General features: G+C 35.3%; 1 protein-coding gene across 1 annotated transcript in view; it reads left to right on the plus strand.

The window, feature by feature from the left end:
• The window catches only part of LOC142232130 (uncharacterized), an 825,742-nt gene that overhangs the window by 497,873 nt on the left and 300,229 nt on the right, over positions 1-27,640 (plus strand). The window contains exon 4 of the mRNA XM_075302843.1: positions 10,949-11,021. The gene's annotated coding sequence lies outside the window, so the exon portion shown is untranslated. The remainder of the gene's footprint in view (positions 1-10,948; positions 11,022-27,640) is intronic.

The following is a 27,640-nucleotide window of genomic DNA, read 5'->3' on the forward strand; positions in this document are numbered from 1 at the left end:
GATAGCTTGTTTCGTTCGGAAGTTAGCGTGATTTCAACAGACGAACGGACATGCTCAGATCGACTCAGAATTTCACCACGACCCAGAATATATATACTTTATGGGGTCTTAGAGCAATATTTCGATGTGTTACAAACGGAATGACAAAGTTAATATACCCCCATCCTATGGTGGAGGGTATAAAAAAATTCCTTGCTGGCAAGCGTTTTACCTCAAATGAAGATGCAATTACAGTTGTAATTGCACTATTGTGAAGACCTTGAGGAAAACTATTTTAATCAAGGGATAGAACTGCTAGAAAAGCGTTGGACTAAGTGTATTGAAGTTTCAGGAGATTATATTGAAAAATAAAAATATTTTTGAAAAACTAAGAAGTTTCCAAACCGCTCTCGTATACATAAAGTATTTATATCAAATTTTCATTCAGAATTTTTCATGGGGAAAATTTTTAGGTTGGCGATGTTTTAGGGATAGACTTTCAAACATTTGGGGATCTCATTTGGAAAAAAGTCCGTAGTGAGTACCGGCCGAATTCTTGGATAGAGTATGCCAAAATTGAGCTAAGCGGATAGGCCATGGACCGCACTATCATTTCAATTAAAGATTTTTTGCAATTTTCTTAGTTTTATTTTTTGACAAATTTTCTTATATCTCTTTTAAAAATCACCTTATGAAGGGAAGATATTTTGTTGCACACACACAAAAACATAAATCTTGTCAATCAATCAATATAAACCCTCAATATGATTAAAAGGCTATAGCAAAGAACGTTTTTATAGAAAAATGTCATCTTAATACATTGTATACCATTTTCTTTATTATGGTTAAAGAATATAAAATAAAACTTTACCTCCATTGAAGTGGTGCTCTTAGTTTTTAATTAAAACTTAGTGTTCTTTGTGCCAGGATAACATTAATTTTCTTGTTGAGCTGATAAAGGAGTTGTAAAACCAGTATCCTAATGCTTAAAAACAAGTTTCGAAATTAATTAAAATTTGTTTTCTTTTCTTTCTACTAATCTGACAAAATGTGGCAAAAGTCAAACTTCGTCAGTTTTGGAGCAGCGAAACCAATTGGGCTGTTAGCACTGAAATTAAAGATTCTCTGAATACAGCTCGTAAGTTTTTTTAGGTATAAACTCATTTATCTTATTGCCATCATCGCATATATCTATTTGCCTGTAATTAACAGCGGTTTTTTGAGTTTGAAAACTAAAAGTGGCTAAGATTTAGAATTTTCTACGAAGACCGTAAGACCACGTAATGGTAAATCTGCTAGTGATTGTTGTTTTTATTGTGCCACTACATACTTTTAACATTTTTGCCATCTTCCCCACTTGTTAATGAATTCCATTTGTAATATATTTTTTTCTTTTGTCAATACCTTACTGTTGAGCACTTTCTCTTTTTCATATGGTAGTGTTTTCAAGAGGAATTTATGTACACTCAGAAAAAAGTGAACCCTCTATTTCACTAAAGCCAAATTAACTTTATTTTAGTTCATGAAGTTATTATGTTTATAGAAAGTTTCCTTTGCTCTAATAATTTTTTCGTACGTTAGTTAAATGAACTAAACAAGTAAGGAAAGTCTAAAGTCGGACAGGGACGACTATATTATACCCTTCACCAATATATGTACCAAAATTTTTGATACCATTTTAACACCTTCAAATTTGTTAGGAGCCATATAAAGGTTTATATTCTCATATACAAATATTTAAATATGAACCGATTTGGACAAAACTTTTTAACGATATGTGGTTTCAGCAGGACGGTGCCACTTGCCACACAGCTAACGAAACAATGGCTCTTTTGCGCAACAAATTCAATGGCCGTGTTATCTCACGTAATGGCGATGTCAATTGGCCGCCAAGATCATGTGATTTGACACCGTTGGACTTGTTTCTTTGGGGTTATTTGAAAGAAAAGGTGTACGTCGATAAGCCAGCAACAATTCAAGAGCTAAAGGATGAGATAATTCGGTACATTAACGGCATAGAACCTCCATTATGCCTCAGCGTCATTGAAAATTTGGACCATCGGATGAAGGTGTGCCACCGAGGTCGCGGCGCCCATTTGGCCGATATTTTGTTCCATACATAATTGAGTAATACCAATATATCATAATAAAATAAAATTACAATAATTTATCCCAATCCCACGGCGGCGGGTTCTACGCACCGGATTGACCCGATGGTGCGTAGAACCCTCTATTTCACTAAAGCCAAATTAACTTTATTTTAGTTCATGAAGTTATTATGTTTATAGAAAGTTTCCTTTGCTCTAATAATTTTTTTCGTACGTTAGTTAAATGAACTAAACAAGTAAGGAAAGTCTAAAGTCGGACAGGGCCGACTATATTATACCCTTCACCAATATATATACCAAAATTTTTGATACCATTTTAACACCTTCAAATTTGTTAGGAGCCATATAAAGGTTTATATTCTCATATACAAATATTTAAATATGAACCGATTTGGACAAAACTTTTTAACGATATGTGGTTTCAGCAGGACGGTGCCACTTGCCACACAGCTAACGAAACAATGGCTCTTTTGCGCAACAAATTCAATGGCCGTGTTATCTCACGTAGTGGCGATGTCAATTGGCCGCCAAGATCATGTGATTTGACACCGTTGGACTTGTTTCTTTGGGGTTATATGAAAGAAAGGGTGTACGTCGATAAGCCAGCAACTATTCAAGAGCTAAAGGATGAGATAATTCGGCACATTAACGGCATAGAACCTCCATTATGCCTCAGCGTCATTGAAAATTTGGACCATCGGATGAAGGTGTGCCACCGAGGTCGCGGCGCCCATTTGGCCGATATTTTGTTCCATACATAATTGAGTAATACCAATATATCATAATAAAATAAAATTACAATAATTTATCCCAATCCCACGGCGGCGGGTTCTACGCACCGGATTGACCCGATGGATACCAGCCATCGGCCAGCGGCTGCCACCTCAGTGTACGTGTTGTCTCATCCGTTTTTTCGTGTTGGAGAAGGTGCATCCCGGGGAGCCTTCTCCGCCTGCTTTTGGTCCGAGCCGGGATAGAGGAAAACCCCGGACCATGGTACTGTGCCGTCTGCCGAAATCGAATTCACCATCGCTCGGTTTCGGTGAGGTGTAACCGGTGCATGGAATGGGTGCACTTCAGGAACTGCTCCGGCCTAACATCGCTGCGGGAGTATAGTCAAACTGACTTCGTGGCAGGATGCTGTGCCAATGACAGCAGCAGTGGGTCATCTGATTATGTGACCCCACCGACTTCTCCCGCACAACAATATTCTCCGCCGCAGCATCTTACACCGAATATTGTTGTACCAGTTCCGGAGAGTGCATCATTTTTGCAATTTAATTGCAACGGGCTCCGTGGTAAGATTAGTGAGATCGTAGACTTTATGAATCGGAAAAGGATAAGGGTCGCGGCGATCCAGGAAACAAAGCTGAATCCCACCTGCAGCCTACGACATTGTGATGGGTACAATGTCCTACGGAAGGATCGCACAAGAAATGGAGGTGGTGGCCTGGCTTTCATATTACACCGTTCCGTGCAGTATAGACCTATCACGCTTGTGCTAGACACTAATGACCCGTACAATGAATGTATGGGGGTAGCAGTTAAGTGTGGGGCTGCCGAGATAGAGCTATACAATGTGTACATACCGCCGGTTGGTAGCTGTGCTCCAGGTTATAGCCCAAACATTTAGTGGTTGTTGAGCGGGCATAACCGATTGGTTCTAGGAGATTTTAATGCCCACCATGAACTTTGGCATTCTCTCCTGGGTAATGACCAGAGGGGCATAGCTTTGGCAGAGCAGATAGACGACTCCACATTTTGCACGGTGAACGAAGAGGCCCCCACGAGAATTATGGGTGACTGCAGCAGTTCGCCAGATTTATCGTTAGCATCGCCTGGTCTGATAAATGACGTCCCCAAAATTCTCACCATCAACCGACCCTCCGATTTCATAACCTCTGAACGCCGGACGTTTATTAATCAAAAGAAAGCCAACTGGGAAGGCTTCAGAGAATACACCGATCGCCGCTTCAGTGAGCTCCCGTCCCCCTCACATGTTCATGTTGCCCAGAGGGAGTTCCGGGACATCATCAACGCAGCAGCCGCTCGCTTCATACCCGCTGGTCGAATTGCCCAAGTGAGGCTCAACTTCCCAGCCGAAGCGGCGGGACTCGCAGACGAGCGTGATGAACGCCGTCGTGCTAACCCTGCTGATCCTAGAATCAGAGAACTAAATCTAGAGATTAGTAAGATAGTCGAAGAGCACAAGCGGAACACTTGGTTAGAGCACCTGAAGCAATGTAACTTAGGAACAGGAACTGGTAAATTGTGGTCAACAGTTAGAGCCCTCTCGAACCCCTTCACAAGGGATGATGGGATTTCAGTCACATTTGGCGACGTGACTGTGACTGATCCGAAGAGGTGCGCCAAATACTTCAACCGACAGTTTGTCGAGCATCCCGAGAGTGATAGATCGAAAAGGAGAGCCACCCGTCGTGTATGTGGTCTCCGAGCCGATGACACACCACAATTTACTGCAGCCGAAGTTACCAATGTCATCAACAGTGCGAAACCATCTAAGGCACTGGGCCCTGACGGAATTTCAATGCTAATGCTGAAGCATCTGGGAATACTGGGAGTTGAGTACCTGACCAGACTCCTCAATTTGTCTTTGGAATCACACATTATACCCGATGTCTGGAAAATGGGAAGGGTGATTCCACTACTGAAACCGGGCAAAGATTCGAGCATAGGTGAATCGTACAGACCGATATCCCTTCTCTCGCCAGTAGCCAAGACACTTGAGGCATTACTCCTCCCCAGCCTTGTGGAGAATTTTCCAGCTGCCCACCATCAACATGGATTCCGTAAGGTACATAGTACGACAACAGCCTTACATGCCATTTCGACACATATTAATAAGGGACTTAACCAGCCCAGGCCGTGTCATAGGACGGTCCTCGTGGCGCTTGACCTATCGAAAGCATTCGATAAGGTCAACCATGCCACATTATTTGAGGACATCGAGAATACGTCCCTACCGGCAGGAGCGAAGCGTTGGGTGCTGAATTATATGTGTGGACGCCAGTCGTACGTGGAATTCAGGGACAGAAAGTCAAGACCGCGTAGAGTTAAACAGGGAGTTCCCCAAGGTGGGGTGATATCTCCGGCACTGTTTAACCTCTACATGTCCTCGATTCCACCCCCTCCTGACGGCGTCGAGATTGTATCATATGCGGATGACTGTACAATCTTGGCATCTGGGCCCAATGTTGATGACATTTGCGATCGGTTGAACGTCTACATAGCTAATGTTACTAGTTATTTCACTGCGAGAAACTTGAGGATATCCCCCACCAAATCCTCAGCCACACTATTTACTACATGGACGGCAGAAGTGCGCAGGCAGTTGAATGTCAGAGTCGATGGAGTAATAATTCCGACCACAAATTACCCCAAGATTCTTAGGGTCACATTCGACAGCCTTTTTAGGTCATCTGCCCATGCCACTGCAATTTGTAATAAGCTCCGTGGTAGAAACAAAGTCCTCAAGTCACTTGCCGGCAGTACTTGGGGTGCGGACAAAGAAACCTTGCTAACTACTTATAAGGCAATTGGCCGGTCAGTGGTAAACTATGCAGCGCCAGTGTGGACACCGCAGAACAGTGATACGCAGTGGAATAACATACAAACCTGCCAGAACGCTGCTCTTAGAACTGCGACTGGGTGTCTCCGCAGCACACCCCTGGATCACCTTTATGTGGAGACAAAGATCATCCCTGTGCGAAGACACAACTACATGTTGTCAAAGCAGTATCTCCTGGGTTGTTATCGCAGTAATCATCCAAACCACCATCTTATGGATACACAACCACCACCCAGGAACGTAAGGGTTGATATACATAATCTAGAGCGCGAGATCCTGCGCTATAAAAGAGAGCCTCTAGATCAAGCAGCGTACCAGGCAGGTTTGAACAGGATTCATGAGGATAATGTAGCTGAAGCGGTGAGAAGCTACAAGGTTAATCCTGTTCTTGGAGTCCGACCACCGCCCATAGCACCGGAGGAAAGAGACCTCCCACGGCAGACTAGGGTAGTTTTGGCCCAATTAAGATCAGGCAAGTGCAGCCGCCTCAATTCCTACTTATCGGTGATTGATAGCAGCGTTGCTGACGTTTGTCCAATTTGCAACCAAGGGCCACACGACACGCGTCATCTTTTCTCTTGCCCAGCCAAACCAACCCGACTTACCACCAGATCACTCTGGACACACCCCACCTTAGTCGCAGAGTTCCTTGATCTGCCAACAAGCTGATGTACCAAGCGTATAACATGAAATGGATGAGATCACAATAAACTGTTACAACAACAACAATAATTTCCTTAATAGTTTGTGTTTTATTCAAAATCAACATCGGCCCTTGAAATTTTAACCACGCTTTAGTATAGGACTTCAGGGGAGTGTATAAACTTAACATAGGGTAACTAATTATTTTATATTAGGACCAGTTTGCTTGAAGTTGTCAGGGAACGTCTAGATAAAAGCCCGCTACTACACTTTATAATATTTTGTCGGTGAGGGACCTCCCCTTTGCCGATTTTTAAAGGTCCACGGTTCTCCGATTTGCTTGAAATTTTAACGGAAGGTTGAAGGTGGCGCCTAGGCACCGCTACTTTGTTTTCCGAAATATGATACCCTTCGCACAATTTTTTTTTATGTACAACGAAAAACGAAATTTTTTCGCTGTACTTAAAAAAATGTACAAGGTATCTGGTTTTTTAATATTTGGTAGAGGAGGGGGACCGCCCTTTTGCCCGTCTTTTTCCTAGAGTGCATCCAGTGATATTAACTAATCGTCTCCGATTTGTTTGAAATTTACAGAAGACATGTTGGGAGGTTATGAACTTAATACCTGAATTTTAATATTTGAACAGACAGGTGAACCTTCTCCTTACCATCGATTTTCTTAAAATTTGCACGGTATCCACTTCTTTATTTTTCGCATGTGATCGGGGAAGGGAATGCCGAATTTTTATCGGTATCTCTAATTTTTTTTACTTTTAATCATGTTGAAGTTATTTAAGAAGCGCCTAGCCAAACATAAGGGTCGCAACGCTCATACGTTTAGGAGGTAGAGAAAGTTGCCTGTGGGCAACTTTGGACAATTGTGGCTATAAAATAGTTTGTTTTGTAGTTATAGACATAACAGATTGGCTGATAAGACCCCGGTGTGACACATATCTGCCGTCGCTAGTATTAAATGCATATTATTTTTATATAGTACCAACCTTCAAATGATTCGTGTCAAAATTTGACGTCTGTAAGTCAATTAGTTTGTGAGATAGAGCGTCTTTTGTGAAGCAACTTTTGTTATTGTGAAAAAAATGGAATGGAAAGAATTTCGTGTTTTGATAAAATACTATTTTCTGAAGGGAAAAAATAGGGTGGAAGCAAAAACTTGGCTTGATAATGAGATTCCGGACTCTGCCCCAGGGAAATCAACAATTATTGATTGGTATGCAAAATTCAACGAAACGAACGATGGCAAAAATTCATGAATTGGGCTTCCAATTGCTTCCCCACCCACCGTATTCTCCAGATCTGGCCCCCAGCGACTTTTTCTTGTTCTCAGACCTCAAAAGGATGCTCGCAGGAAAAAAATTTGGCTGCAATGAAGAGGTGATCGCCGAAACTGAGATCTATTTTGAGACAAAACCGAAGGAGTACTACCAAAATGGTATCAAAAAATTGGAAGATCGTTATAATCATTGTATCGCTCTTGAAGGGAACTATGTTGAATTATAAAAACGAATTTTGACAAAAAATGTGTTTTTCTTTGTTAGACCGGGGATATTTTAAAATTTGGATATTTTAAAATTTGTTGTTATTTTTACAGTAAATATACTTGGACATGCGCATGAGAATTTCACTTACGCTCACGCACATTCAAGCATACCATGTGGGTAGGAATTGACTCTCACACATGTGGGTAGGAATTAGAGCATTGCATCGGTCATATATTTTTGTGTTCGAGAACATCTCGAAGCCCAACAAGTAAGGTAGAGATTTGTAGTCGTTCCCGTTTGGACCGATGTTTGTAAGTTCGAATACAACCATAACTCGTTCTCGTTTGTGTTGTATGAAACGGTCAATCAAACAACTTCAGTCTTCGGGATCAAACACAACGAGTCAAATTGTTTTCGAAAACAAAGTGAAGGAATCGAGGATTTCGAATCTTTTTTTGCCCTGCCGTAGTAACAATAACAACAACTTTTATATGTATTGTACGTTTGTTTAGTTGTAAGTTGATGGAAAGGCGCTTGTGTATGAAGTAAAAAAAAAAAAATAACATAAAGTGGACAAACCCTTCTGCATTTCTATGTAAAAAGGTATTAACAGCAAAACTAAATATTGCTCTAGTTTTTAGGAGAAACATTTGGGATGATATTTTTGGGCATTACAGTAAGTAATCGTTAAAAATCCAATTCACTTTTTCGTATAAAAAATAAGGGGCATTCGTATTTAAAGGAAATAAAATATTTTTCCTTTTTCTATAGAAATAAAATTTTGACAAAATTTTCCATAGAAATAAAATGTCGACAAAATTTTCTATTGAAATAAAATTTTCACAAAATTTTTTATAGAAATAAAATGTTGATAAAATTTTCTAGAGAAATAAAATTTTGACCAAATTTTCTATAGAAATAAAATTTTTGATAAAATTTTCTATAGAAATAAAATTTTGATTAAAGTTTTTATAGAAATAGAATTTTGATAATTTTTTTTATAGATGTTAACAACATTTTCTATTGAAATTAAATTTTGACAAAATTTTCTATAGAAATAAAATTTTGACATTTTTTATAGAAATAAAATTTTGATAAAATTTTCTATAGAAATAAAATTTTGATAAAAATTTTTATAGAAATAAAATTTTCACAAAGTTTTCTATAGAAATAAAATTTTGATAAAATTTTCTATAGAAATACAATGTTGATAAAATTTTCTATACAAATAAAATTTTGATAAAATATGGCCCGTTTGCAATACCATCCGACCTACACAACTACTTATGCCAAGTTTCAAGTCGATAGCTTGTTTCGTTCGGAAGTTAGCGTGATTTCAACAGACGGTCGGACGGACATGCGTAGATCGACTCAGAATTTCACCGCGACCCAGAATATATATACTTTATGGGGTCTTAGAGCAATATTTCGATGTATTACAAACGGAATGACAAACTTAATATACCCCCTTCCTATGGTGGATGGTATAAAAAACAGACAAAAAATACAAAAATAAATTTACTTTTGCTAGTTACATATAAAATCATAACAAATTTAAACATTTACCTTGTTAGAATTACTCATTTTATCGTCAATAAGCTTTACTATTAATTACACACTTATATCTAAAGAAACACAATCTGTATGACTTCTTTTCTCATTAAGGAAGATTCCATTTCTTGTCATAACATACTCGAGAACTTTGCAAATTCCCGAAACTCCCGCTAAATGTTCGAGTATTCTCGATTATCCCGTTTCACCAAATGTAATCGAATGTTTGCTTGCGACCGAGAATGGAAACAAATGCACAATTTCAATGATGTGACGTCACAACAACATTCACTCGATACTGAATTATTGGGTGTGATTCAAACCATGTCTCATTTACATTTACATTCATTCGAACCGATTCGATCAAGCCAGTGATCTCATTCTATTCATTCGATCAATGAAGATTATTCAGTCTTCTCGAACCGTTTCATGAGTGCAGTTGTGTGCGCTATGAATGAATGTTCTCATGCAATGCTCTAGTAGGAATTGACTCTCACGCTCCCGCACGATTCTCGACAAATCTCGTGATTAACGAATATTTTCAAAACACGACCATGAGCCACGAAGGCTCAATAAAATTCTCGCAATTCACGAAATTTCTCGTGAACACGACAATATTCTTGATTCACGAAAATGTTCGTAACACAACAATTGGCATTCACGAAAATTCTTGTGATTCACGACAATGGACAAACAATGGACGCTATTGAAATCTTAACCGTGATAAAATCGGTGAACTTAAATTTAATCGTAAACGTGAATTTTTTCGTGAGTGTGACTGTGACCAATTTCGGCGCGCTTCTTTATGGTACTACAATACCTATAGATTTCCAATTTCAAGCAAATTGGATAAAAGCTACGGTTTCTATATGCCCAAGAAGTAAAATCTGAAGATCGGTCTATATGGGGGCTATATCAAAACATGGACTAATACTCACCATTTTTGGCACACATCTTTATGGTCCTAAAATACCTCTAGATTTCCAAGTTCAGGCGAATTGGATAAAAGCTACGGTTTCTATAAGCCCAAGACCACAAATCGGGAGGACGGTTTATATGGGGCTATATAAAAAACTGGACCGATACAGCCCATCTTCGAACTTGACCTGCCTACAGACAAAAGACGAGTTTGTGCCAAATGTCAGCACGATTGCTTCATTATTGAAAACTCACCATTCTATAGTGGTGGGTATAAAAAAGGTGGAAAGGCACCCTCTTCCCGATGTTAAAACAGATCATTTTATACCTGTCCTTAAAGAAATGTTTCGGAAGGCTGGTATGCAATGAAAAGAACTTTTTTTGAAGTCTATCTCTAGAAGAAAAATTTTTGGTGTATATTAAAAGTAACAGGGATCACATATAATATTTTCTTTTGAAAACACCTCGTCATAGCGCCTTCGTATTTTAAGGACAAGAAATCTTTGCGTTTAGAACAACATTTTTAAGTGTAACGTCTTTGACCTATTGTATCTAATAACTTTGTTAAATGCCATCTAATGCCAAGCCTGGCTATGCATGATTATCTACTCTAGAACACTTTCCATATTTGTATCTTAATAAAATCTAAATTTATTTTTCAGATTCTTTGGAAACGATGCAAATGAAAAAATGCAAATATTTAAATGCAAATGTCCATATCCATGACTCATACAGGTAAGAAATTTTTAATTAAATATTTGCATATTTTGTTTAAGTCATTCATAGTATCTGTAGTTCCAATGTATTTTAAGACAATTCTATAGAAAATCTCAGCAACATAGGAATTATAAAAAAATGTAAACTTTAAATGTTCACAGTTGAGTAATGTTATTATCTGCTTTGGAAGCTTACTTCAATCTTTACCCAAAGGCCTATAGTTGTAAATGGCCAATTGGCTCTAGACAGAACACTAATTTTATCCATAGTTTCAACAGAATTTCTTTCAGCAAAAGAAAAGCAACAAAAATCATTGAAAATGATTGTGTTACAAAAGCAATAGTAATTGTATATAGAACCCAACAAATTGGAAGGTTTTGAGATGGTATCGAAAATGTGGATCCACACAGTGGTTTAGGGTATAAAATAGTCGGCCTCGTCCGACTTTAGACTTTCCTTACTTGTTTTATTTTAAATTTATCGAAAAAGTTTTTGTCTAATTTCTACACTCAAAATAAGGCAATTTTCCAGTGCTCTAAATTTATTTTTTAGTAATAAATGGCTTTAATATGAGAAAGTTTTCTTGAATTTAGTAACTTTCTGTGTACGTTAGTTAAATTCACTAAAAAAATGGAACACGTCATACCAGAATTAAACATAGAGACATACAAAATTCGTCTTTCCCACAAAATAGTTCACAATTTCTTAAATTCTTTTTTTTTCACCGCAAATGCGCCCATTTTGAGCTTCGTGTATTGAACGTCCAATTTTTGTCCTTCAAACTACGTGGATAGTTATTGTTGGAAATGAATAACTTTAATCAGTCTCAAACTAAACAAAAGTCGGGGCTATATCGAAACATGGACCGATATAGGTTATCTTAGAACTTGAACTGATTGCAGACAACTGAACAGTTTGTTCAAAATTTCAGTTTGTTAGCTTTACTTTTACACTGAAAAAAATATTTGATATTAAATATCACGAAACCTAAATTTTAGGATAAGAAATTTACAAAATATTAAGGACAAATTTCATTAAAATAATGAAATTTTAATTAAAATATAGTTTATAATCTATGCTTCAAAAACTTTTTCATTAAATTTTGGATACAAATTTTGTAAATTTGCGTCCTTCCGTTAAAGTCGCATGTCTTTGAACTAAGGCTCATTTTCCTTAAGGTAAAGAATCAAATTTTTGATTCAAAGAAATTGTCCTTAAATTAACTGAAATATTGAATCTTTAGATTTAAATATAAATATAGATTTAAATATAAATAAAATATATGCTAAGACTAATTTTAAGAATTTAGCGTCTTTGGTTTAAAGCATTTTTTTGGAATTAAGAAAACATTTTTATACCCTCCACCATAGGATGGGGGTACATTAACTTTGTCATTCCGTTTGCAACACATCGAAATATTGCTCTAAGACCCCATAAAGTATATATATTCTGGGTCGTGGTGAAATTCTGAGTCGATCTGAGCATGTCCGTCCGTCTGTCTGTTGAAATCACGCTAAATCCGAATGAAACAAACTATCGACTTGAAACTTGGCACAAGTAGTTGTTATTGATGTATGTCGGATGGTATTGCAAATGGGCCATATCGGTCCACTTTTACATATAGCCCCCATATAAACGGACCCTCAGATTTGACTTGCGGAGCCTCAAAGAGAAGCAAATTTCATCCGATCTTGCTGAAGTTTGGTACATGGTGTTGGTATATGGTCTCTAACAACCACAAAAAATTGGTCAACATCGGTCCATAATTATATATAGCCCCCATATAAACCGATCCCCAGATTTGGCTTGCGGAGCTTCTAACAGAAGCATATTTCATCCGATCCCTCTGAATTTTGGTACATGGTGCTAGTATATGGTCTCTAACAACCATGCAAAAATTGGTCCACATGGGTCCATAATTATATATAGCCCCCATATAAACCGATTCCCAGATTTGGCTTGCGGAGTCTCTAAGAGAAGCAAATTTCATCCAATCCGGTTTAAATTTGGAACATGGTATTAGTATATGATCTCTAACAACCGTGCCAGAATTGGTCCATATCGGTTCAAAATTATATATAGCCCCCATATAAACCGTTCTCCAGATTTGACCTCCGGAGCCTCTTGGAGAAGCAAAATTCATCCGACCTGGTTCAAATGTGGAACGTGGTGTATATGGTCTCTAACATCCATGCAAAAATTGGTTCACATCGGTTCACAATTATTTATAGCCCCCATATAAACCGATCCACAGATTTGGCTTGTGGAGCCTCAAGGAGAAGCACATTTCATCCGATCCGGTTGAAATTTGGAACATGATGTTAGTATATGGTATCCAACAACCATGCAGGAATAGGTTCATATCAGTCCATAATTATATATAGCCCCCATATAAACCGATCCCCAGATTTGACCTCTGGTGCCTTTTGGAGAAGCAAAATTCATCCGATCTGGTTGAAATTTGGTACGTGGTTGTAGTATATGATATTTAGCAACCATGCCAAAAGTGGTCCATATCAGTCCATAATCATATATAGCCCTCATATAAACCGATCCCGAGATTAGGTTTTGGAGCCACTTGGAGGAACAAATTTCATCCGAGTCAGTTGAAATTTGGTACATTGTGCTAGTATATGGCCGTTACCAACTATGCCTAACTAGGTCTATATCGGTCTATAGTTATATATAGCCCTCAGATAAATCGATCCCTAATCACACAAAAATTGGTCCACATCAAGTTCACAATTGACCCCCATATTTCAATTCTGGCTCCCTACGTACCGTGCAAAATTCCATATCGATTCGTAATTATTTGTAGACTTACCTACACATACCTTTCTTGTCTAATGTATACCACGTATGGACTAACTCACAATTTCGAAAACAATTTTAGATACCAAAACCCAAGTAATTCGATTGTGGATGACAGTCTTTCGTATAAGTTTCTACGCAATCCATGGTGGAGGGTACATACGAACTTACGGCCATATATACTTGTTTTTATTTAATATATACCACGTACACTGAAAAAAAGCATACTCGGTTCCAAAGATTTTGTCTTTACTTTAAGAAATTTGGTATTGATTCCGAGCCAAAGAAGCGGTGAATACAAGTAACGATACTTTTAAGACACAATTCTCTTTTAAATTTAGGTTTTGTGTACTTGCTTCTAGGAAGCAAATTTTAATTTTTCGCTTTTTCACCTATTTTTCTTCATATGCTATCAAAGTCCTTTAAAGACTCGACTTCCAGTAGTAATTAAGCTATGTTTCAAGTAAAAAACGTCTTTAGAATAAAGTGTTGAAAAACATGTCCTACATTTGAAAGATTTTTTGCTTTGTAGTCAAGGTGCAAAAAGACAACAAATTTAAAGACAATTTCATTAAATTTAAAAAATTTTTTCTGAATTATTAAAGTCAAGTTAACCTTATCCCAAACATTTTTTCTTTCATGTTATGATACCCATTTTTAAGTGAAATCATTTAATTATAAGGACAATACGACTTCATTGAAAAGTTTATCGACTTTTGGACAAGGAAAAAAACTTTATATTGGAGAAATGCGTCTTCGATGCTAAGAAAAATTTGCATTTGTATTTTAAAGACATGAAATCATTGACCTTACGACAATATTTTTTTCAGTGTATACTTGAATAGATAGTCGATAGGGGTAAATGAGTTTCTTGTAGAACACTGTGATGCTTCCAATAGGGGTAAAACATTGCCAAACAATAAACCAACCGATCTATATTTAAAAATATTCTTTCTTGTGAAGTTTTTCTTTGTGTGTCGCTATAAAACGAAATTAAGAATTTCTGCAAATATTTTCAACTATACCAATTTAAAACTTTTACCTATCACCTTGATAAGCTGGATAATATTTGGAAATCACGTCTAGAACTTTATCTTTGTCCATGTCAACAAAGTTCACAAACAATTTTCTATGGTTTCAGCTTTTTTCAGTTTGAAGGGAAAAAGTCATAAAATGTAAATTGCATGTCGAGAAATATAAGAAACCACAAAGATGCATTATGTTTAATACGATGATGTATAACTGGAATTTAGCTTTTCGTGGAGTAGGAGGTCATCAATTTTAAAAAGTAAAAAATGGTCTATGAGAAAAAAGAAATAAGTGATTGAAATTTCAAAACTTTAAAGAACGTTTAACTTCAAAAAATGTGATACGATTTTTAAATTATTTTAGTTTAGGAATTAAAACAAGTATATACGGCCGTAAGTTCGGCCAGGCCGAAGCTTATGTACCCTCCATCATGGATTGCGTAGAAACTTCTTCTAAACACTGCCATCCAGAATCGAATTACTTAAGTTGCGGTAACGCTTGCCGATGGCAAGGTATCTTAAAACCTCCTAACACCATCTTCTAAATTGTATGTAAGTCCATACGTGGTATATATTAAATCAAAAAGATCGATCCAATACGTATATAATTCAGTTTGACAAAGTAGACATAAAATTTTGACAAAATTTTCTATAGAAATAAAATTTTAACAAAATTTTCTATAGAAATAAAATTTTCACAAAATTTTCTATAGAAATAAAAATTTTGACAAAATTTTCTATAGAAAGAAAATTTTGACAAAAATTTCTACAGAAATAAAATTTTAACAACATTTTCTATAGAAATAAACTTTGGACAAAATTTTCTATAGAAATAAAATCTTGGTAGATTATTTTTGGCTCGAGTGGCAACCATGATTATGAACCGAATAAAATTTGAACAAAATTTTCTATAGAAATAAAATGTTGACAAAATTTTCTATAGAAATAAAATTTTGACAATGATGAAAATTTTATTATGAACCGAATAAAATTTTCACAAAATTTTCTCTAGAAATAAAATTTTGACAAAATTTTCTATAGAAATAAAATTTTGGTAGATTATTTTTGGCTCTAGTGGCAACCATGATTATGAACCGATATGGACCAATGTTTGTGTGATTGGACCAATTTTGGTATGGTTGTTAGCGACCATATACTAACACCACGTTCCTAATTTGAACTGGATCGGATGAATCTTGCTCCTCCAAGAGGCTCCGGAGGTCAAATCTGGAGAACGTTTTATATGGCGGCTATATATAATTATGGACCGATATGGACCAATTGTGGCACGGTTGTTAAAGATCATATACCAATACCATGTACCAAATTTCAGCCGGATCGGATGAAATTTGCTTCTCTTTTAGGCTCCGCAAGCCAAATCTGGGGATCCGTTTATATGGCGGCTATATATAATTATGGACCGATATGGACCAATTTTTGCACGGTTGTTAAAGATCATATACCAACACCATGTACCAAATTTCAGCCGGATCGGATGAAATTTGCTTCTCTTTTAGGCTCCGCAAGCCAAATCTGGGGATCGGTTTATATGGGGGCTATATATAATTATGGACCGATGTGGACCAATTTTTGCATGGTTGTTAGAGACCATATACCAAATTTCAGCCGTATCGGATGAAATATGCTTCTGTTAGAGGCTCCACAAGCCAAATCTGAGGGTCCCTTTATATGGGGGCTATACGTAAAAGTGGACCGATATGGCCCATTTGCAATACCATCCGACCTACATCGATAACAACTACTTGTGCCAAGTTTCAAGTCGATAGCTTGTTTCGTTCGGAAGTTAGCGTGATTTCAACAGACGGACGGACGGACATGCTTAGATCGACTCAGAATTTCACGACGACCCAGAATATATATACTTTATGGGGTCTTAGAGCAATATTTCGATGTGTTACAAACGGAATGACAAAGTTAATATACCCCCATCCTATGATGGAGGGTATAAAAATAATTTTTTTTGTGATTCAAACATGATGGTTTAGAGCCGCATTCTTTATTGGTAGAAGGTTGGAAACGAATTAACTCTAAGTTCTTACAATTACCCTAGTCTTTATAACTACACATTGTGCTGATATTGGGTATCGGGTATCCGCGCCTGTTGCAGGCATTCCGTGGCATTGCACAATCTGTGGGAATTGTCTTGTCAGCATTGTCCCACTTTATCTGTTGGTTGCTTAATATTTCATCATACGACTGGTGTGAATGTGGCTTAACTTACATTAGACTAACTGGTTCATAGTTGAATGTCCGGATCGAATGAGACTCACCATCATTATTTCCCTTACAACTCAGTAAGCCGGAAACTAGAGATTTTTTTTTCAACCTCAAAAATCCGCACATCTGTTGATTGTTTGTTTCATATATGTTTTAAAGTCGATGAAATTAACTTCGTTAAATCTTAAACATAAATTTCTAAAATTTGTGTTTAGGATATTTAATGAAAAGAAATTTTAAAGCAAAGATTATAAGCTATGTTTTAATTAGAATTTCATTATTTTAAAGCAAATTGTCCTTAATATTGGGTACACCCTCAAAAAAAAATCGCTTCTGTAACATATACCCCAAACATATTTTGCTTCAAGCATATATATTTTCAGGATTGGTCCAAACAAAATATTGTTTGTATTATTCAAACATATTATGTTTCACCTCAGGGCATACACTGGTAGAAAAAAATTAATGAAATTTTGTTTGTGTGGATATATTTTCAAGGCGCCAATTGTTTACTTCTTTTATTTTACTTGCAGCATACTCTCTAGTTCTCTCTTTCTAAACACATATATGTTTATAGGCTATTTCTAAATTAATATATGTTTGCATCTAAGTATATTATATTTAAAACAGTTTATGTCCCAAACATGTTATGCTAGTTTATGAACATCATATGCTTGCACTTAAAAATATTGTGTTGAAATATTTGAGTTCCAAACATATAATTTTTACACCCAAACATATCAAAATCAGCCTTTTTCGTCCGTGTATATTGCGTAACCTAACGTTGCATAATCTTTCCTATTAGGTCCATATATTTATCAGAGTCGGCTGCATAAAAACCAACTTACAATTTAGAAGACAATATTAAGAAAATTTAAGTGTAATTCGATTGTGGATGACCCTCTTTAGTAGAATTTTCTACGAAATCGATAGAGGAGGGTAATTCAAACTAAAACATACACTCAAAAAACATACAGAAATTGTAGATGAAGATAAAAAGTGACATCAGTTTTATTTGAATTCGGAATTTCAAGTTACGGTTAACATCTCTATGAAGTTTTTGTCAATATTCCCTTCTGTTTTGGCTTGGAATCAATACCCAAATAACTAAAGTAAATACCAAATTTTTGAAACTGTGTAAACTTTTTCAGTGCATATACCATAATAGGAATGATAAAATCATTCTTTGTATTCCATTTTTATTGTAATGACAAATAATTTCAATTGTAGTCTCATTCTGATTACTCAATTATGAATATTTGCATGTTCACTCATCCGAAAAGGATTCAAATAATTTTCTGACAATTATTCATAATTATTGTCATTTGCCAATTATCCTTTTGGCTGTTGGCATATGCTATTATAGCATAAAATGAAATAATTTGCTTTATAAGCAATTTAAAATTTAATAGGGCTACATTTGATCTTGACTATTTAATTTTTATGGGGATTTCATATAAGGATGAAAACTGTCAACATAAATCTTTAGTGATATTTGGATTCTCTAAAAATCAAGTTATGTTCTCAAGAGATAGCACGATGTGGAAAAGTAGCGTAAATAATATGGCAATATAGAAAATAGGACTAGGTTAGGCAAGCTACACTTGTATTGGTAGTTTCCTGACCGACATTTTCGAAATCAAATAGAACATTTATAGAATCAATTTTTGTGTAATACAAATTGTAATACAAAATTTTTTGTAATACAAAATGCATTTTCTATCTTTAGACATATTTTTAAAAATGACAAAAAAGTGCGTAAATTTCTGCTCACCCGAGTAAAAATTGAGAGGTCTAATTTGATACGATTACATATGGGTAGATCAGAAAAATGGGAGAAAATATCTAATTAGTATGGAATTAGATCTGATCAGATCTCAATATTGGCCTAGATCTAATGTCTGAGACATAGTTATATATATATCCCTAAATATAGTTGGATCTGATGTTACACTGACAAAATATTGTCGTGAGGCCAAAGATTTCATGTCCTTGAAATACGAATGCAAATTTTGCTTAGCGTTGAAGACGCATATCTCTAAAACAAATTTTTTTCCTTGTCCCAAAGTCGATACAACTTTCAATAAAGCCGTGTTGTCCTTATAATTAAGCGATTTGACTTAAAAATGGTTATCAGAATATGAAAGAAAAATTGTTTGGGCTAAGGTCAACTTGACTTTAATAATTCAGAAAAAATTTTTATAATTAATGAAATTATCTTTAAATTTGTTGTATTTTTGCATCTTGACAACAAAGCAAAAAAATCGTTCACAAATAGGACATGTTTTTCAACACTTTATTTTAAAGACGTTTTTTACTTGAAACATAGCATATTTTTGTAGGGTCGCTTGTAGCCAGGCATCACATAGTTCTTTTTTTTTGGTTTTTTGCAACATCATTTAAGGCACTAGTCTTTTGAGACAAAAATAAACTGATATAAAGTAGAATAAAATAAAATAAAATAAAATAAAATAAAATAAAAGCAGAATAAAATGAGATGAAATGAAATAAAGTACAATAAGATAAAACATAATAAAATGAAGTATAATACAATAAAATAGAATAAAATAAAATACAATAGAATAAAGTTAAATAAAATAAAATGATTTAGAGTAGGAATTGAACCCAGACGTTCAGCGTCGTACTCGGAGGTTCTACCCACTGACCCAACTTAAGCCTGAAGGCTTGCTTGGCTAATATTGCTGCGGTCGCTTCAGTTGGCCATGCTTGTTTTGGTTATAGAAATGGTGTAAAGCAATAGGTATGCTAGAATACTTGTTATTTTCCGAGTGGTTGAACTCGTATTTTGTTTTTATATTTTCATACGACATTTTCGAAATAGCTGCGAATTTCCAATTTTTTTGGAAAATCCAGACTTTCCATCGATTCGTACTCTATATATAGGACAAAATTAAGATCAGTCGTCAGTTTTATCTCGTCACGGACAACTTTGGGCAGCGCAGTGGTACAATTATTTTTTTTCCCTGTGAATATCCTTTTTATATTTCATATTGACGAGATAAAGCGAAGGATTTGCCTGAATTTTCCCTGTATTTCTGTGCCCAAATTTTTGAGGAAATATTTTTCTGGATTTTTGGCTTTGAATTTTGTCTGGTCACTGCGGAAAATATTCATCCTTTTCTGTCGAAGAAAGTCCTTTTTCTCCACGTGAATTTTTACGAGTTTTGTGGATTTTTCATTTTGGTTGCACCAGGAGCACAGAAACCTGAAAACCCTAATTTTTTTTTGCATGTATGATGAAGAAAAGGTATCCCATTGCGCTGTAGGGACCTTTGGGCATATCCGAATAATTTTTACTCTACATGGGTACGGGCAACCCTCATCGATAAACCCGCAACCACATTCAATTCCATCTCATCGTTTGCTATACGACTTTGGAACACCTTATGTTGGTGGAAGACCGCATTTTTGCAGGCGTAAATTGGCAGTAAATAGTGTCCTGTATACAAGTTTTATTAAACTTTAGATTTTTTTAAATTCACGAAGAAGTCATTATAGTGTTAAGTGATCATTGTCAATATGCAGAAATCGCGTTTTAAAATCGTTTAATTTTTTTTAAATAAGTACATGTATGAGTGTAATAGTGCGCGATAATTAAACAAAATCGAAAATATGAACATTTATAAAAGACATTAAGACATAGTGTGTTACAACAACAAGAACATTCAAACCTATTTTAAAATTATTAAAAACCATGAAAATCAACAATATCCGGAAACACCTTGAAGGATCCTTCATCGTTGGAACCGTGTCAAAGTAAGTGATTTCCTTTTCCTTTTATATTTACTTAACATTGCCAATCATCGAAACACTGGTTTTGATTAAATACAACAAAATTATTATTATATTAAAAGTCACCAAAAGGGGAAAACTGCTAACAGTGTTGATGATTACAGTGTAGGTGAATTTACTTAACATGCAAACACAATCAAAATCCTCCTCCAGTTCAATTGAACATTTGAGCAAACGATCGTAAGTCATGTCATAGCCCGGTGGGTGTTGTTGAAACTCCCATGACTGACGACCGCAGTTCAAATCCCGACAAAGGAATTTTTTTTATTCATTTGTTTTTTTTTTTGAAGAACTTTTTTTATTATTATTGTTATTATTATTATTCTCTTTTATATAAAAGTGTTTGAATAATTATTATTGCAAAATAATAGATACAATTTCAATACATTCATTTGTTAAAATATATAAATTACCGACATTTCTAAAATTTGATTTTGATTGCATGTTAACATTTGTTATTACTATTGTTGTTGTTGTAAACCTAGAGGGTTGGCAGCGAATTCCAACTCCGTCAAATCGGGCTTTGAGTTATTTTTCCGCGTTTGAAATTTGAAAACGAAACAACGATTGCATAAACGTAATTTTATCATTAATTAATTATTTCTCTCAGTGGCTATGTAATAGCGCACAGGCTTAAGAGGAAGACGAAACGAGTGATTATCTTTTGAACCCCAGGTTCGAAACACAGCGCAGTCGTGTTGTTATTTTTAATTATTTTTTTTTTTTTTTTGTTTTTTGTTTTACCTCTCGTAATTTTATTTAATTTTATCAAACAATATGAAAACATATTTCACATAAATTTAATGAAATAACGTAACCTATTTCGCTGTGGGATGCTGGTAATCGTTTAAATGTAATTGTTCAAAAGATCAAAATTTTTTTTTGGGACCCAGGTTCGAATCCTGTCACCGTAAAGTTTTTTTATTTTTTTTCAACCATTTGTTTAATTCAATTCAAATTCTATTCTGAAGTTTAAAAAAACTCGTAAACGTATCCGGTACCATTACAATAGCTAAGTTTTGATTTATTTATATATATTATGCATGCTATTTATTACACTCATATTCTATTTACCTACATATATGATATCCGAACTGGATATATTTCTTTTCCAGCGTTTTTTTTTTTTTTGTGATTTATTTTTTTCGCGATACCGATCTCTGCATATAGTTAGGAATGTGTTAATTTTGATATAAAATTGAATTTTATTCTTCAGTTTGAATTTTTTTTTCGAATATATTGAATGTTATTTCTTTTTGTTGTTTTGGCATAAACTCTCTTGCTATATTTGAATTATTCCATTGGTTTAGGGCATATTATTGCGAGTCAATTAATTCATAAGTAACTTTACATTGGTTCTAATAATTTATTGTTGAGCTACTAGACTGCAATACCATTAGGATGTCTTATATCTGAATTTGGAATGATTATGAGACTCAAACATTTAAGTTTCGAATTGTACTTTAATGAATTATTTGGTAAATAAACCAGGATGAAAATGTAAATCATTTTTCTTTGATTTCCTAACTGGGTGATGGGTTGATGATATTTGGGACCATGGGTTATTTTAAAGCAAACGGTCATGGTCAAGGTTGGGAGGGGTACTTTCAGGTGTTGCCATCTATACATCTGCTTCGCATCCAAAAAATTCTTCTGTTCTTTTCTGTTGTCTTTTATTCTATTCGTATCCTGCACGCATATCTTTAAGTAATATTTATATTGTGGTTTTCTTGGTACAATCTGAACATGGTAGTTGAATTATTCGAACCCAACCAATAGCCGACGAGACAGAGGCCGGATACTATGCGTGCTACTACACTATTGTTCAGAACAAACTTGCCATCAAAAGAGATTTCTCAACCGTTGTATGCTACATTTTCTACGACCATTTTGAAAATAAAATGGTCGTTAACCAGTTTTTAAAGGACTTTGATAGCATATGAAGAATAAAAGCTGAAAAAGCGAAAAATTAAAATTTGCTTCCTAGAACCAAGTACACAAAACCCAAATTTCAAAGAGAATTAGGTCTTAAAAGTATGTTATCCTTACTTGAACTCTCCGCTTCTTTGGCTCGGAATCAAAACCAAACTTGTTAAAGTAAAGACAAAATCTTTGGAACCGGGCATTTTTTTCAGTGTAGATCTGGTCATTTAGAGAATCATATACGAATATATCCAATTCTATCTCATCACATTGGGTATAGCTTATATTTAGACATAAATATTTTCATGAATATTACATAGTTTGAAGGATAAATTGGAGTTCAAAGATACTTTAAAGTAAAAAGTATTTTCTTAATTAAAAGTAAACTTTAATCATTGTTGTTGTTTTTGATTTCAGCTTAAAACCATGCATTGACTAAACTACTCTAAACCAACAATTCAATATCCTTAACCTAAGTATTAGACTATTGTTGAATCTTTTTTAACTTTAATCAAAATATTCAATATCTCATTTAATTTAATGATTATTTCATTAAATCAAAAATGTTTTTCTTTATTTTAATGGGAATTTACCTTACTTCAAAGACATATGACTTTAATGAAGGGACGCATATTCTAGAGGTTTGTGTCCCAAATTTAAAGAAACCAATTAGTGAGGCAACGATTATGAACTTATTATTAAAACTTCTTTGTCCTTAATCGACCCTAAAATTTAGATCGCATAATCTGTCATTGCAGTATGATTAGAACCCCCAATTTCTACACGAGCAGCTATTCGAGCTGTTCTTAATTTAAAAAGTCTACACTGCAGACAAGTTTGTCGTGAGGCCAAAGACTTCTTGTCCTTAAAATACGAACTTTGCTTAGCATAACATAGAATACGCATTTCTCAGGTATAGATTTCTACTTTGTCCAAAAGTCGATAAATTTTCAATGAAGTCGTTTTGTCCTTAAGTGATTCGACTTGGTATATGGGTATCTTTACATGAAAGAAAATTCTGTTGGATTAAGGTCAAGTTGGCTTTAATTATTCTGAAAAATTCTTCAAAGATATTAAAGTTGTCTTTAAATTTGTTGACTTTTTATACCCTCCACCATAGGATGGGGAGTATATTAACTTTGTCATTCTGTTTGTAACACATCGAAATATTGATCTAAGACCCCATAAAGTATATATATTCTGGGTCGTGGTGAAATTCTGAGTCGATCTGAGCATGTCCGTCCGTCCGTCCGTCCGTCTGTTGAAATCACGCTAACTTCCGAACGAAACAAGCTATCGACTTGAAACTTGGCACAAGTAGTTGTTATTGATGTAGGTCGGATGGTATTGCAAATGGGCCATATCGGCCCACTTTTACGTATAGCCCCTATATAAACGGACCCCCAAATTTGCCTTGCGAGGATTCTAAGAGAAGCAAATTTCATCCGATCCGGCTGAAATTTGGTACGTGATGTTAATATATGGCCTCAAACACCCATGCAAAAATTGGTCGATATCGGTCTATAATTATATATAGGCCCCATATAACCGATCCCCAGATTTGACCTCCGGAGTATCTTGGAAGACCAAAATTCTTCCCATTCGGTTGAAATTTGGTACGTGATGTTAGTATATGGTATCCAACAACCGAGCTCCCATATAAACCGATCGCCAGATTTGACTTCCAGTGCCTTTTCGAGAAGCAAAATAGTATATGATATTTAACAACCATGCCAAAATTGGTCCATCAGTCCATAATCATTTATAGCCCCCATATAAACCGATCCCGAGATTTGGTTTTGGAGCCTCTTGGAGGAGCAAATTTCATCCGAGTGAGTTGAAATTTGTGGATGACAGTCTTTCGTAGAAGTTTCTACGCAATCCATGGTGGAGGGTACATAAGATTCGGCCTGGCCTATCTTACGGCCGTATATACTTCTTTATTTTTATATTTTTGTTTTATCTTTTTTAAGTCCTACAAAAGGCGTTATTTACTTGAAACACAGCATAATTGAATTCGAATCTGAATTTGGGAGTCTAATATTGTTTTAAAGGACTCTGATAAAACATGATGAAAAAAAGACGAATAAATTCAATTCTGTCGCCTAGTATCAAGTACGCAAAATTTAAATATAAAAGATAAAGGAAAAAAAGGCCCCAAAAATTATATGTCCTAACTCCCCACAGCATAAAACTTGGGTGTTGTTGTTTTCCATATAATTTTTGGATCCTATTTCATTTACGTTTTTGGAGATAATTTTCATTGGGCCCATATTCGACCCCTCTCAGTGACAATACAATGCTAACACTTTTTTCCAATTCTCAGTTATTGAAGTCAGTTCAAGAATAGCGTTCAATGTCTTTACTAGACTCAAAACGTGTTCCCAAAAGCAATCACTTGAGTTTGCCGAAGAAACCATACTGGATTAAACTAATCAAACGCATGGTTGTTGGAGGTATTGATTTAATTTGTAGATTCGATAATTCCGGCTATCTTTTACGAATACTCTGAGTTGACATCTGACAAAACCGGGTTTCGAGTTGTAAACACCTCTTGATGCAAAAGCACAGAACTATCAACCTAATAAATATCGCCAAAGGGCTTCTTTCATAAATTGAATTTTTAATTGCAAACCCTCTTAAATTATAAATAATATTTAATATTAAGCATAACATTACTTAAAGTTATATTGCTTCGATTTTTGTTTTAACCTATGATTGCATATGCCAGGAGCCATAAATGATAATTTACAAATGACAACAATTACTAGAATCCTTTTGGGATGAATAAACATGGAAATCTACATAATACCGTTATCAGCTCTCAAAAAGCAATCATTCATCATTACAGTCATTGTGTATACGAGGAATGATGATTTGATTGGTATGGTGACATAGACATACAGTTGACTTTAAAAATGCAATGGGAAAGTTTTTCAGGGTCTTACCAAAAATCATCATTTGAATTGTTGTAAAAGATTTAAGGGTCAATGTTGGAGATTTTTAGGCATTTCATTCGCCTAACTTGTAATACCCTGTGGATCAAGGTATTATAAGTTAGTGCATATGGTTGCAATATCCAGAAGGAGACGTGATAGACACATGGTGTCGTTGGCAATATTGCTCAGGATCTGTCCCTGAGTCGATATAGCCATGCCCATCTGTCTATGAACACATTTTTGAATTCAAAGTCCAGGTCGCAATTTTAGTCCAATCGACTTCAAATTTGGCATAAATTTCTGTTGTGGGTCAGAATAGAACTCTATAGATTTTGAAAGAATTCATATCAGATTTAGATATAGCTCCCATATATATCTTTCGCCCAATATTCACTTATACGGCCACAGTGCCAGAGTTTTAGCCTGATTTGCTTTAAATGTTGCACAAACAGTACAATTAATAGCGTTGGTTGAAATCGGCTCAGATTTATATATATCCTCTATATATAGATATATCCTCTATATATATCTTTCCCGATTTACACTCATATGACCACAGAGACCAAAGTTGTACTCCGATTTACGCCATTTGCGTCAAAGTTGGTCAAACTCGGCTCAGATTGAGACAAAGCCCCAAATATATATGTTCTTCCGATTTGGCCAAAACACACACAGTTTCATTGTAAAATCGCCGCAGCTAAATAGAAAACTTGTAAAAATTACTCCAATTTTCCGACACCTCTAATACATATCTATCGATCGATAAATCATAAGTGCACTTGTGCGAAATTGCATTGAAATGGTTTTAGATTTCCCATATTTTTTATTAATATTGGGCTCCGTCATTAGTGGTGCAGGGTACAACATAGTCGGCCCCGCCAGTCTTTAGACTTTCCTAACTTATTTTTATTTATTTTTTACGGTGCACCCTATGATTCTCTCCATTGGACTAAACTAATGTATATCATTTAAGCGATATAGGAAATAACTAACCATTAATTCCATAATATGCTAACAAGACTACATGATCTTTGATTAGGCAGAAAAATATATCACCAAAATATTTCCAGTTAAAAAGTTGATTGTAGATAAAACGCAATCAATTAAAAATTAAGTGATAAAATTAACTTTTTAAACAAATTAAAAAATTAAATTCAGTCAAGAAAATTTAGGAATTTTTGATGCTTACGAGCCACCGTGATGCAATACTTAACATGCCCGCCTTGGTCATGGGGTCAGTTTTGGTCCCAGTTTTAACCAAACTTAAAATTTGTTCAGCTCTCAGTATTGCTGGTGACATTTCTGAGTGTTTCAAAGCTTATCAAAGTTTTTTTCACCGCAATGTTGAACGCCGTTCGGACTAGGCTATAACAAGGATGTCCCTTGTCATGAAGCTAAACATAGGGCAGCATTGTATTGTCTTAAGGGAGCCCGAAATATCGGGCTGCCACTATATCTAAGCTAACCTAGCCACGTTTTTAATTAAAACACTATTGGTTCATAAAAATTAAAATTATGATAATATTAAAAACAAGTATATACGGCCCCAAGTTCGGCCAGGCCGAATCTTATGTACCCACCACCATGGATTGCGTAGAAACTTCTACGAAAGACTATCATCCACAGTCGAATTACTTGGGTTGTGGTATCTTAAAATATCTTAAAATCGTTTTCTAAATTGTGATTTAGTCCATACATGGTATATATTAGACAAAAAAGTTATGTATAGGTAAGTCTACAAATAATTACGAATCGATATGGATTTTTGTACGTAGAGAGCCAGAATTGAAATATGGGGGTCGCTTATATGGGGGCTATATACAATTATGAACTTGATATGGACCAATTTTTGTGTGATTGGGGATCGATTTATCTGACGGCCATA

Source organism: Haematobia irritans, chromosome 3 (assembly GCF_050003625.1).
Source record: "Haematobia irritans isolate KBUSLIRL chromosome 3, ASM5000362v1, whole genome shotgun sequence".
Taxonomy (NCBI): Eukaryota; Metazoa; Arthropoda; class Insecta; order Diptera; family Muscidae; genus Haematobia; species Haematobia irritans.